At 48.7% G+C, this 15073-nt stretch overlaps 1 protein-coding gene across 1 annotated transcript in view; it reads right to left on the reverse strand.

Moving 5' to 3' along the window:
• CdGAPr (GTPase-activating protein CdGAPr) overlaps nucleotides 1-15073 on the reverse strand; it is a 302985-nt gene that overhangs the window by 273579 nt on the left and 14333 nt on the right. The window lies entirely within an intron of this gene.

The following is a 15073-nucleotide window of genomic DNA, read 5'->3' on the forward strand; positions in this document are numbered from 1 at the left end:
TGGTTCCGTCATTTTCCAATATTCATCGCGTCACTTTTCCGTCATGGTTTAGTTCTTCCGTCAGCACACTACTCAGGTTCAGTCAGCGCACCTGTCCATTTCGGTTCATATTGTCAGTCAATCTCCGTCAGTACACCTGTCTAGTTTCTGTCATTCTGTCTGTTTTTGGTCACAATGTCCGTCACTGCCTTCGTGTGTGAGTTGAAAAATGATAAATAATAACTGTAGTGGTAATAACCATAGCATTATCATCATTAATAATGATAATAATAACAACAACAACAACAACAATAATAATAATAATAATAATAATAATAATAATAATAATAATAATAATAATAATAAATAATAATGATAATAATAATAATAATGATAATATAAATAATAAAGTTTTTATTTTCAGTCCTAAAAATCTTCGTCTAACTAGACTTTAACAATTGATCACCACCGCAACATCAAAAACTGGGACGGTGCCACTCCTTGTAATCTCCAGAGGGGCCAATCCGGCCACCGCGCCGTCAGATCAAAATGGATGTTGGTCGAGTATCAGACGGAGCGACTGTTTTACCCACCTCCCTCCATCTTTCATCTTGTCCAGGGTCCGCCCCACTGGCAGGCGGCTGTGTGTGCCGTGATGCACGACCATCACACGCCCACGCCAGGGGGCCAATAGGGACTTCAAGCACATATTCCTAAGCCAAGAGCCAGGGGCTGGCTTGACATACATGCCCACGCCAATGGCTATGGGTCTCATACACACACCAGGGTATGGTCCAAGGACCTCACACACACATACACACACCTACGTCAAGAGGCATGGTTCTCTCTCACACACACACACACACACACACACACACACACACACACACACACACACACACATACACGTCAGGAGGCATGGTTCTCTCTCTCACACACACACACACACACACACACACACACGCCTACGTCACCAACGTCCTCAAGGCTGGCACGGTACGTCAGAAGGCAACGCTGTGTGGAGGAAAGTCTTTCGGGGACCTGTCGCTTGTGTGCGGGGGCAACAACAAGTCTCTAACCATCAGACGATACCGGAAAAAAAAAAAAAAGAACCACTACCTCGTCTACAGGAACTGGCGTCGTAAACAGACACCTAACCAGACGCACACGCAAAATAACGAATCTTTAAAAAATAAGAAGGACGTTTGAAAAACTCCAACGAAACACAGTTTGTCATAAAAGTATCCTTTATTGCAAGGATTACGAGCCTCCACCAGGCATACCATCGATGGCTGGTCCCCAGGGGTGTGTGTGTGTGTGTGTGTGTGTGTGTGTGTGTGTGTGTGTGTGTGTGTGTGTGTGTGTGTGTGGTGAACGACACGGCACGGGAGGAACGGGCCCACAAGACTACTCCGGGTGGTGTTGACACAGGCGTGCATCTCCGTCGCTCCAACAGTACCAGCCAAAGGTTTGGTCGTGAACGCTGTCGGGGGCAGCTGGGTAAACAAACGCCGTCAGTTTCTCCAGCGCCGTGTGTGTGTGTGTGTGTGTGTGTGTGTGTAGAGGGCGTCAGGTGGGGTGGTGGTATGAATGCACACAGGGTACCATCGCCGCCGATACCGCCTCAGGTCACACACCCCAAAGCCAAAAGCCACTCCCCAAGCTGGAAGTTCTCCACCTACGTCGTCGCCACCACCGTTGCCATTGAGAGCCCTCTCACCATCGATGCCAACTGGCAATGGTGCCACAGTCGCCATCGTGACTCCTCCTCACCGCCAGCATGAACATCAGTTCTCCCTCGAGTCTCACCAGCCACAGCCAGCCATACAGACCACATCACCTCCTGGTGCTACCAAATCTGGTCGGTGACTTCCATCCGTCATAAACAAAAGGCCACAACTCCACCCCTACCAACATGTCCCCTCCCCAAGGATCCAGAGCCATCAACACCAGAGGCAATATAGAGATAAACCAAGCGCATGGGGGAGAACCTTCCTCCTTCATCCTCAGCTGGATCCCTTAAGTCAGAGGTCACCAGTGTGGAGTACTCGCTCGCTGGTCACCACTATCATGCACCACCAGCCATTGGCCACTGGCATTATCAAACTACTCGTCATTAGTCACCAGGATCGTAGGTTCCTACGTACTTTTCGTCATCAAGTTCTACAAGGCCTAGCCCTGATCATCAGGCCCTCCAAGGCTTGGCACTGGTCATCAAGCCCTACAAGGCCGAGCCCTGATCATCAGGCCCTCCAAGGCCCGGTACTGATCATCAAACCCTACAAGGCCTGGCACTCACTCCAAAACGTTTACGTGAGAGGGTGATGATGCAAGGGGGTTATACTCCCATCTTATCTTTCCCTTCCAGGTTATCATCCACCCTTGCCTGTTCTCCTCCTTTCTTTCCTTAGCAGCATCAAAAACACCCAGGTTCTCTAACTCACTGTAACCTGCTAACTGAAAAGGACAAGACAATTTGTTGATAGCGAGGAAAGCAGTCCTCCCTATTTAGATTTCCTTCACAACTTCAACCACAGCCTCTACTCACCGTTGAGTACAGTTCACCTTATGTACTCTACTAACTTCAACAGCTTGATGGATCCAGAGATCCAGAGGGAAGAGTCGACAGTGTTTGTGGCCTCCAGGAAACTGGACTTTGTCCATTTGCTTCCAGGTCGACCCTCAGCGCGCGCCAGAACGACCAGTGATATTCAAAGAAATACCTACACGAGCTGGAAGGGTAACTCCTGCAACACTGCAGGTAAATCTTAAACAAATCATTCGCAAATTCTTGGTAAATCTCCTGTACGGCTGCCATGGGCAACCAGGCAAGAACAGTTTCGACAAACTCCACATGAATTCCAGATACAATCTGGGAAAATCATTAGGTAAACTGCATGTAAGGTCAGGGTAAACTAGGTTAGTAAACCGCTTTTCTTTACGGTTTCCATTTTTCAGACTTTTCCAGTATTATCACATTAGCTGCCCTGGAAGTTTTGGGAGTTTGTGAGTCCTGGAGGCCGACAGACTCAGGGCGCTGAGAATGGGTAAAGCCTTCGTGAGTGAGTAATACGATTGTAACCCTTTGAATACGTCGGCGTAACCCTATGAGTAAAAGTCGTCGTGTCTAGATCGTTACGTCGTTGTACTTAATGGGTTCATTTGTCTTGCTCAAGGGGGTTTAAGTCGCAATTAAGGAATTAAGATGTGTTGCTCTGGGGGTTATGTCTTACTCATGGGATTAAGTCGTACTCAAAGAGGTGAAGTTGTACTCTCAGGGTTAAGTCGTACTCTAGGGGTTAAGTCGTACTCAAAGAGCTGTCGAAACTCTAGGGGTTAAGTCGTACTCAAGGAGCCGTCGAACTAAGTCGTACTCAAAGAGCTGTCGAACTAAGACGTAATCAAGGGGTTAAGTCGTACTCAAAGAGCCGTCGAACTAAGTCGCACTCAAGGGATTAAGTCGTACTCAAAGAGCTGTCGAACTAAGTCGCACTCAAGGGATTAAGTCGTACTCAAAGAGCTGTCGAACTAAGACGTACTCAAGGGATTAAGTCGTACTCAAAGAGCTGTCGAACTAAGTCGTACTCAAGGGGTTAAGTCGTACTCGATGGGTTAAGTCGTACTCGATGAGTTGAGTCGATGTGCTACACGTGCACCATACACGCTCGAATGACCGGACTCCTGCTGCAGGAGCGTGGTGACCTTTCGTACTGTACGTCTCTGCCCAACCAAGGGGCGGGAGCGCAACCTGGTTGAAAAGGTCCTCCAGCAATGTCTCCTGGTGTTCCCTGGTGCCACATGGATGTTGGGGGCGGGGGGCCGAGACCGACTTTGGCGGGAGAGGAAGAGATAAAGGGAGACCCTGGGTGGAGGGGATAGGAGGGGAAGGAGATAGGTAGGTAGGTAGGTAGGTAGGTTGGTAGGTAGGTAGGTAGGTGAGGGAGGGCAAGGAAAAGGTTAAGGGTGATATGGAGTTGGGCTGAGCTATGAAAGAGACTAAGTCGTGGGAGAGCAGATACAGTACCAACGGTTCTGCTAAAGGGGAAGGGCTTGAGCGTGGCGCTGAGAGAGAGAGGGAAAGGGAGAGTACCTTTCTGCCGAAATGCAGGGCGAGCGCGTAGGGCTCACCGCAGGCATATCTAGGGTTACGAAAAGAACGAGTCGCGTCACTTACGTTGTTGTGTCTAGTGTCATACGTGTGAGAGATGGAGAGACTTGTATGTATTTGTGGACTGTGAATGCCAGCACCCCGAGTGTGTGTGTGTGTGTGTGTGTGTGTGTGTGTGTGTGTGTGTGTGTGTGTGTGTGTGCGAGCAGGAGAGAGAAACAAAAAGATAGCGACCTAGACGAAAGGAGTGAAACTTGACAGCCCAAAAAGGTGCTGAGAGAGAGAGAGAGAGAGAGAGAGAGAGAGAGAGAGAGAGAGAGAGAGAGAGAGAGAGAGAGAGAGAGAGAGAGAGAGAGAGAGAGAGAGAATATAAGATAAAGAGGAGCGGCTGGAAGCGACAGTGACGAGCGTAGGAGGGATGGGCAAGGGAGCAGATGGAATGCTTGGGTGAAGATGGGACAGAATTTGAGGGAGGGAGGGAAAGTTGAGGTTAGCGCCAGGACCCATGCCGAGGGAACCTGTCGGGAACACACAGCTCACACACACACACACGACAGTCTTTACCTGCCTCCTCTGCTCTCTCTCTCTCTCTCTCTCTCTCTCTCTCTCTCTCTCTCTCTCTCTCTCTCTCTCTCGCTTCCCTTCTTGTAACAGAAACTTTTTTTTTTTTTTAACCCTTAGTATTCTCCTCGCCTCCCATCTTCCTCCTTCCCCTGGAGTCTCGTCCGGCCCTCTACGAACTCGGTCTATACATGGTAAGACTTTGGGACGCCATTTACTGTCCTCCAGCAGATAACCTTATCATCGTTCATCAGGTCTTCTCCTACCTCGCTCTCCCACGCGCGCTCTCCGCCCCCCACCAGTAGATAACCTGGACGTTAGACCATCAGGTCTTGTATTGTCTTTCCTACCCACACACTTCCATGTAATACCATCGGCCCAGCACACAGTATACCAGTCCGGGCAGGCCACTCACCCACCAAACTCGTAATCCAGCGTAACACCACCACCATATCACATTCCATTACGCCAGCAATTACACTCAGGCTCTAACACAATCCCGACTGTAATCACTGGATATGTATTATAAAAAAAAGAAGAAAACTGGAGACACGAGAATAATCTTAAACTCATGGGGGAAACTGACTCATGTAAGGAGGAGTACTTCTGTTTGGTAGATAAATGTAAACAAAGGCTCATGTTATGCAAACGACCGCCGCCGACACTCTGGTCTATCCTTGTGCCTCGCCATCCAAGGATCCGGGTCCTGGAAAGGCATCTGTGGTGAGCGACCATCCTTACGCCTGGAAAACTGCGATGGAAGAGCGCCCCCGAAGCTCTAGTCTTCCCCGCGGTCTTACAGAATCCTGGACAAATGGCTGCACCGGACGGTGTTCTAAATCTCGTTATGCAGTACGTTGGTGCTGCAGGTGAGGGCAGGAGCTGCCACGTGTCGCCAGTGTCTGCCAAACTGCTGCTTGGCGAGTCTTGGTTACCAATCCACCACAGCCATTGAGGCTAAGGACGACAATATGGTGCCACCACCACCATCAACCACTCACGGTAACGCCATCCTCACCATCAGTGCCCTCCACACCCGCTTCTATCACCCACATCCCCTCGACCACCACCTCCTCCACTGCCCACACCATCAGTTCCCCTAATTCCCCCCACCACCACAATCCACGTGACCACTACCCACGTCCACACCACAATCCACATCAACGTCACCACCAATTTAATTCCTGCTACCACCATTCCCCTACACAACACCATCACTATCCCCAACACCATCACCTACACTCACAGCACGCGACCACCAACCACACCCACAGCAGCAGCAGGAGGACCTGGGAGCGTCAGACCAAGGCAGCTTTACTGTGGAAGGGAGGGAGGCATGGGGTCCTCCCCACACAACACTTACTGCCGGGCAATATTCTCACAGTAGCTCCCGCCCCCAACCCGGGCACGGTGCCAACATCTGGCCAAGGATGGCAGGCCACGACCCCTCCAGCAGCCTTGAAGGTGGGAGGACACGACCCCTCCAGCAGCCATGGGAATGGTAGATCACGACCACTCCAGCAGCCTTGGGGATTGGTAGATCACGACCCTTTCAGCAGCCATGCGAATGATAGATCACGACCACTCCAGCGGCCATGAATATAGGAGGCCACGACCCCTTCAGGATCCATGGGGATAGTAAGCCACGACCCCTCCAGCAGCCATGGGGATAGTAGGCCACGACACCTCCATCAGCCATGGGGATAGGAGGCCACAACCACTCCAGCAGCCATGGGGATAGTAGGCCACGACACCTCCACCAGCCATGGCGATATGAGGCCACGACCCCTCCAGCAGCCATGGGGATAGTAAGCGACGACCACCACAACAGCAACATGTCAATGGACACAAGAGAACGTTGGGAGGGAAGGCGACACAAGAACGAGAGAGACTCGAGACAGGAGACAGACGGCGAACAGATGAAAGTATAAATAATCATGCTATTGTCTTCATTTAAATCAAGAACAAAAGACCATACAAAATAAAACACAAAACCCTGACGTCTAAACAGGTTATGAAAAAGATTCATCTCATTATGTTTTCATTTTCAATTCTGTGGTTGAGCTGCCCAGGGCATTCACATTGGCTACTGTGGCTAAAGCCAGTTCTATTTTCTTTGGCCACATTTTGAGAACAATTGCGGCTAAAGTCTGGCCTATTTCCTGGGCCACATTTCTGACGAAGAAATAGTCGTGAAATTTAAAAGAAATGACATAAATATATATACGGGGACAAGTAAACATATCGGATTTGCTACACTTACTAAAATCTGAAGGAGAACAACATCTTTGAACACGAAAATCTGATAAACAGCAAAGCCCATCACCACGTAAATCTGATTCATAACAGTGCCCTTGACCACGCAGATCTAACTTACGACAGAGCCCTTGACCTCGCAAATCTAATTCATGATATTACCCTTGGCCACGTAAATCTAATTCATGACAGTATCCTCGACCACGTAAATCTGTTTCATGACTGACACGTGCCTTTGATCATGTAAATCTCATGTGTGACAGTGTCCTTGAACATGTCAGGCCTTCATGCCATTTAGCTGATAATGTATTTGCCACTGTGGATAGAATGCAGGGCTGCTTTCTCCGCAATAAAAGGAATCTTTTCTCCAGTGGCTATGTGGTCAGCCACTACCCCGAGGAGTGCATTGAATCGATTTCGAATTCGCCACCAGCAGCGGAGGGAGTGAGTGGAAGACATCAAACGCAGACTTTCTATAATTTCATTCATTCTCGAAAACGTTAAGACACTTGCCTTTTCTTTTTTCAGCGGAACGAATAAAAATGTAAATATCGCCCAAACATAAAAAACAAAAAAAAAAATCAAAAGGAACATCATCTCTAGTGTGTGGATACACTGCATGTAACAACTTGAGTAGAAACTACTCCACGTTTGGGGAGGAGGGGAGAAGATCATTCGGTGGGGATTGCAGACACCACCTTCGTCAGCAGTGTTCAGACCTTTCGGCTAGGCGGGAGACGGCCGGCCATACCAACAGTTACAATCGTACGTCACGGGATATATAGAGAGAGATCTGCATTTGACTTTCTCTTCCTCATCATTCGTGGACATACAGCCGCCATGCAGACATACATACGCACCGATGGTTCCTTTCGGACGTACTGAAGAAACCTCAATGTTTTCCTCAACTCTTGAGACGGGAAATGCAACGAAGGACGTGTCAGTGAGGCGGACGGGAGTATAGGGAGAAAGAAGATCAGATCCCCTTACTGGAATCGAATCCTGGTGTAGGCGAGTGGTGTTGGCGCTCCTGGCAACATGGCCACCTCCACCAAAACAGACTAAAACGTATCTGTGAGGAGCCTTTGAAGCTTAAATCCCCCGAAGAAAAATAACAGGCGATAAAATTTTATGAAGTATAATAATGACAGAGTTCTGGGTGGAGGGAGAGACGAAGACGATGGAAATATATACGAGAGTGGGACGGTGCGGGAGGATTAACGTGAGGAGGGAAGGCGAGAATGGAAGGTGAGGGAGGGTCAGACGAAGGATAAACTGAACGGAAAGAGATAAGAAGTTAAGGGATTGAAGAATGAAAGGGAAGCGAAATACACAGGAAGAGAAGTGTGGACGGGAGGATATGTACTGTGGTAGAACATGTATTGTGGTAGAACATGCAATGTGGCAGAACATGTATTGTGGTAGAACATGTATTGTGGCAGAACATGCATTGTGGCAGAACATGCATTGTGGCAGAACATGCATTGTGGCAGAACACACAATGTGGTAAAACATGTGTTGTGCTAGAACATATATTGTGGTAGAAGATATACTGTGGTAGAACATATAATACTGTGGCAGAACAAGTACTGTGGTAGAACATGTATTGTGGTACTAAGTGTGGAGTATCAGAGCGTCAGGCCCACGGCCCAAGTGGTTGATGGCGGTTCTCCCCTTACTGGTCACACACACACACACCCACCCACCCACACACACACACACACACACACACACACACACACACACACACACACACACACACACACACACCCGAGGCTGGCCAATAAAACAGCGAGTAACAGGCTTGCTCAGGACACCAAGTCGGTGTTGATGGCCATGTTCCCCAGCGGGTCCAGGTATTATTTACAGAGATCTTGGTGGCCCAGCCCAGCCCGGGCCCCTGGCGCCGGTAACACCATGGCTGTACACCCGGCAGGATACTATGGTTGCTTTATTTAACCGGCATAAGTGCGATTAGGTAGATCAGCCGTGAGGAGCGTTACCTCACTGAAATCAACCGGCAGGAGGCTAAGGTTCAGTTGCCCAACCGGCATGGGTGTAAGGTTACTTATATCAACCGGCTGGAGTGTACGGTTACCCCGACCGGCAGGGCTACAGAGCCGGCAGGAGGGTGAGGTTACCTAACCGGCGAGGCTATCTTGCCGGCAGGAGGTAGGTAAGAGTCATTCTTCCCATTCACAACCCTTTACCTCGGTTCCAGGGGCTCGTCTTAAACCCCCCTACCCACCCGAAGAACTCGGCCTGGAACCAACGCTAGACGCCTTTATATATAAAACAATTTTTCTCCTCCCTTTTCTCAGATCAATGAGGTTGTTTATGGCGGTGGGCTCGCTGGTCCACGCGTCACTACCAGAGTGTAGCAGATAAGATACACTTTGTTCATATCCATCTTGGGCTCTTTCCCAGCTCTCTTCTCCCCCTCTTCCCCTTTCCCCAAGGCTGAGGCATGATAATACTCCTCTCTCTCTCTCTCTCTCTCTCTCTCTCTCTCTCTCTCTCTCTCTCTCTCTCTCTCTCTCTCTCTCTCCCACCCTTCTCTCCCCCCCCCTCTCTCTCTCTCTCTCTCTCTCTCTCTCTCTCTCTCTCTCTCTCTCTCTCTCTGTCCCATGTTCCAGGACCAGGCTGGAGGAGGACCAGGTGGTTCATGGTTGTCCCGACCGGAACAGCGAGTCAAGTGTGTCAAGGTTATGGGAGAACCCTTCCAGTGTGATTTCTTAAGCCATGAATTAAAGTTACCCCATCATCATCATCATTACAATTATCATCATCTTTATCATTATCATTCTTATGATTGTGATTATCATTGCTATTATCACTATCATCATTAGCAGTGTGATTACCATTGCTATCATCATTAGCATTATATCATTACTTCTACCATTACTGTGTAGTTAAGACGTCAGCAGACGTAGTCTGCAGAAATCCTACCCCAACCCCACTCCCGAGCCCTCCAGAGCCTTGTAAACATTTTTAATCCCTTCACACACACACACACACACACACACACACACAATGTAAACATGACACACCTCTCACCTAACAATTACGCCACGCCCACGCGCCCTTAACACGAGGCAAACTAATTTCCATTACAATACACACTCAAATTGCGCCAACGGTAAATAATCAGGAATTTCTCCACATACTAACTGTAACTACACATGAGTTACCAAGTCTGTATTTTCCCTACTATTCACAGTTTTGTAATTCGGTAAATGTGCTCGACCAAAAAAAAAAAAATGATACAGTTTTGTACATTACTGACTGCATGAACAACATTTACTAGAATCGGTGCGAGCACTGATCACCAGAGTACGACCCTCTGAGCCAAAGAGTACGACCGGTGAACGCTCACGGTACGACCTGGATTACGACGGTAAGACCCTCGTCGGAATGATGGCCTGGCCCCTTTTGACCCAGCTCTTAAAGTTCTGGTCACAGGTCGTGTCATAATTACCAAGCGTCTTGCTCAAGGGTCGTACCGTCGCGTTCAAGGGAGTTGACACGCACATTCGAATCCCCTCGTCCTCCTCTATTTAGCCGACGGTATGTTGCAGTTCACATCTGTCCTTCAGAAGCACCTCCTTCTTCTTCTTCTTCTTCACCCCCTTATTTAGAGTACCATCTCCCCCCTCTTATCCCTAATTAGGAGGTGAAGAAAACTGTCTCGTTATCCATTAGCGTCGAATCTACGGTACGCAACCCGGCCTACCTACAACTGGGGCGGTCCACAACACCCGCCTCTCCACACACCCGCCTCTCCCTCCCTCAACCTTCGGCCCAGCTGCTCCCTCCTCCTTTGCGGTACTTCGATCTGACAGGGGAAAAATCAGTAATTACCTCGCCGATGTGAGAGACGAGTGGAGGGTGAGGGAAGGACCTCACACACACACACACACACACACACACACACACACACACACACACACACCACAGCCATGATTCTCAAGGGAACTCCCTCCTCGTGCGTTACGACCTCACGAATACTAACACAAGATATGGTCTCTTGGGGAGAGGAGGCGTGTGTGTGTGTATACTAGACAGATGTCGATCTTTTAAGAGTTGTTTACACAGTCTCTCTCTCTCTCTCTCTCTCTCTCTCTCTCTCTCTCTCTCTCTCTCTCTCTCTCTCTCTCTCTCTCTCTCTCACGTACACACGAGTGCGGGAGGGGGAGGGGGGAGGGGAGGATTACAAAGGATCTACAGGGCAGAACTCCCCGAACAGGTAGGTACAAGCTGAGAGAGAGGTCCTCGATCACACTAGAACCAGGACGGGCGCTTCAAGGGGCCTGACACACACTTAGAGAGTTCAATGTACGAGTGTCTCCCTTACATCCAGTGTCATACAACATAGCCACTCTACATCACGTCATACCGTCCTGCTCTACACCATAATCATGTGCTACTGTACACCATCAACACGTGCCACTCTACGCCATCAACACGTTGCCACTCTAAACCATCACGTGCCATTGTACACCATCAACACGTTGCCACTGTACACCATCAACACGTGCCACTCTACACCATCAACATGTTGCCACTCTACACCATCACGTGCCACTGTACACCATCAACACGTGCCACTCCACGCCAATCACACGTGTGCCTCTGTACTCTAATCATCACGTGCCACTGCTCACAGCCATCAACACGTTGCCCCACGCTACCATCACGTCATCATGCCACATCTGCAGGCATGAAAGATAACAACACCAACTTGACTCCCGCATCAACATGAAGACAAACATCACAAGAATGATCCTTCGACAACCTTACCCAAACCAGCTCACACCTTAAGAACCTTTTGACTCGAGCTTAAAACCTTGAATTCCTTCTGTTTTCTTCCGAAGTATATGGAACAAGGAGTCTTCGGCATTCCTCGGTAAGGTTATTTAGTCAGATTTATCACACTTTCCAGAATTTACAGGAGCTTTTAACCCATATTCTTTTACCATTCTACTCACTGGCGTCATCAGCTTCACTCCATTCCATCCCAGGGTGCGTCCACCTGACCATACATGATGGAGGCAATCACGAGGGAGGACGGTGATGGCAAGGAGGAGGAGGAGGAGGATAATTAGAGCACATCATAAATAAGAACCGTAAATGAGAAAGAGGATCAGAGGGTTGAAAGAGAAAAAGGACTGGACGTTATCATGGACTCTGAGGGGCCGACACTGACAGCAAATGCATGATACATGGTAAGAAGGAGGAGGAGGAGGATGTGAGGATAGATCACACGAAGAACCTGCAAGATGGAGGGAGAATTGTGGAGTGGATAGATGGAACGAAGAATCAGCAGGACGGATGGAGAATTGTGGAGTGGATAGATGGGACGAAGAATCAGCAGGACGGATGGAGAATTGTGGAATGGATAGATGGGACGAAGAATCAGCAGGACGGATGGAGACTTGTGGAGTGGATAGATGGAACGAAGAATCAGCAGGACGGATGGAGACTTGTGGAGTGGATAGATGGAACGAAGAATCAGCAGGAAGGATGGAGAATTGTGGAGTGGATAGATGGGACGAAGAATCAGCAGGAAGGATGGAGAAGGAATCAATAAAACCTGGGCAACAGGAGCGGAGGGGGGACGCGAGCCATGGCCAAGCGACCATTACTAATTCATATGAAGCACAGACTGTGTGTAACTGACCAGCATTTCTCTCTCACACTCGTCTCTCTTCTTTCTGTCTTTATATATCATCCTCTCCTTCGTACCATACAACCAGCCTTTCCTGTATGATCAACTATCATTAACTTCGCTTCAGGTAATGACACGTTTTCAGTTCCTTAGTATCTCCTACAACTTATACTACTTCTACCAGAAATACTACTATCAACACCATCATCATTAACTACTACTACTGCTACTACTACTATTACTACTACTACCACTACTACTATTGTACTAATACTGATTATGATTAATTTACATATCACCACTTTGATGATTGGTAAACTGATAAACTGTGACGTTTCGTATACGATGACAGAAGTAAAAAAAAAAAAAAATAAATCAAATTACAGCTCTCGTGGCCCTTGGCTGCCACGACTTGTATAAGGAATACAGAGTACACACACACAAACACCCACCTATAGGCCCGACCTCATGAAGCATCAATTCTGAAGTCCCTCCCTGCCTGATTGGCCCCGGATTATCAGAGCGCAGGAACCCCACTTTGACGCCCTAAGCTTAATGAAGCTATTTGGCTAATGACAATGTTAATGAGACTAACGAAGAACTAATCATATCCGAGTCTCATTATCAGGATCTTAATATCAAAAGGGTTCTCTCGGTATGAAGGTATATTTGAAACCAACACACCAACACACACACACACACACACACACACATAATATATATATATATATATATATTATATATATATAATATATATATATAATATATATATATATATATATATATATATATATATATATATATGTTGCCAGACAATAGTTGTAGATAGCAGCATCCCAAAGACCCCCGTTACTGTGCCCAGAGTCATACCATGACCTCTGTTAAGAGACCTTGGCCATGAGAGGCAAATGCTTCTCAGGGGAATGGGTCATGATCGGTCGTCTGCCATTGGGCAATACGTGTCTGAACCAAGTATCATTCCGATCTCACCGCCGATTGAGAAGTCATGCAACCAGAAGCGAAAACAAAAAAAATAATCATGACCCCCGACAGCGGCCTTGAACTTTAACAGCCTTATGGGGTTTGTTGTGGTATTGTGGTGAGCACTGTGTGAACTATGATCCCAGCGATGCCCTCGCTGGCTCACACGATGTGGACGCGGCTTAGTGTGCGCCGAACGACGCACGAAACGTCAGGCGACGAAACGACGCACGAAACGTTAGGCGACGAAACGACGCACGAAACGTCAGGCGACGAACGACGCACGAACGTCAGGCGACGAACGACGCACGAAACGTCAGGCGACGAACGAACGCACGAAACGTCAGGCGACGAAACGTCAGGCGACGAACGACACACGAACGTCAGGCGACGAACGTCAGACGACGAACGTCTGGCGACGAACGTCAGGCGACGAACGACACACGAACGTCAGGCGATTACTCTAAGGCAACGACTTGTCACACACACTCAACACCCGTGAGAAGACCATCAACACAAGTGATGATGTCTTGTGAAGAATGATACGAAACACAAAAAGGGAACAATAAACACACCCCCGAGTCTGAATAACTGAGCAATAAAATCGCAACAAAGTCGAGTTAAGATATACACTTAAAAAGCAAACGTCGACCGGAGGATTAAATATCAAAAAAGGGGTGAGGGGGAAGAAAAAAAGAGGTCACATTGAAGGGCAAAGGGCGCGAGCTAAAAGCCGGACGGCCGACACAAAGACCAGCCTTCAAGAGGGTCTTTAGAGGCCTTTAAGACCAAACAAAGGGGTCGCCCTCCCTCAACTACTGCCTCTCAGTGCATCACACTTACGAAGGCCATCTGGATGTACGAGGGGAGGGGGCAGCGGGGCAGCTGGTGTGAGGGGGTGGGGAGCTGATGTGAGGTGGTAGGGGGCAGCTGGTGTGAGGGAGGGCAGCTGGTGTCAGGGGGCAGCTGGTGAGGGGGTGGGGAGCTGGTGTGAGGGAGGGCAGATGGTATACGACGCCGTTGGTGGACGACGTAATACAGGCGATGATCCGACTGTCACACGGGGCTGGTTCGTGTGGCGTTCCTGGTGCAGCAGATCAGACGGTAAAGTAAGCCGTCTTATGGACGAAGAGCAGCCAGGCAGGTGGTCCACAAAGATAGCTCGTCCTTGAGGCAACACCACCGACTGAAGTCTCAGGACTTGATTCCTAACAACATGTGGTGTAAGCCCTTGAGCTCGGTATAATAAGTACGACCTTAGAGCACGATGGTGTGCGATCCATTATCCCGGCAGGCGTGCGACCTCATGAGTAGCCTATGGACGGCGCACACGACCCTTTAGCACGACGGTGTACGACCCATGAGCACGACAGTTCGATCCTTCGGTATGATGGCCTGGTCCTCGACCTGGCACTCAAGGGTCGAGACAAAGATCACGCCATTACACCCAAGAGACTTACCATCGTATTTTTAAAGGTCATACAGTCAAACTGAGGAGGATACGGCAGTTTCATAAACTA

The sequence above is a fragment of the Panulirus ornatus genome, chromosome 33, assembly GCF_036320965.1.
Source record: "Panulirus ornatus isolate Po-2019 chromosome 33, ASM3632096v1, whole genome shotgun sequence".
In the NCBI taxonomy this organism is placed as follows: Eukaryota; Metazoa; Arthropoda; class Malacostraca; order Decapoda; family Palinuridae; genus Panulirus; species Panulirus ornatus.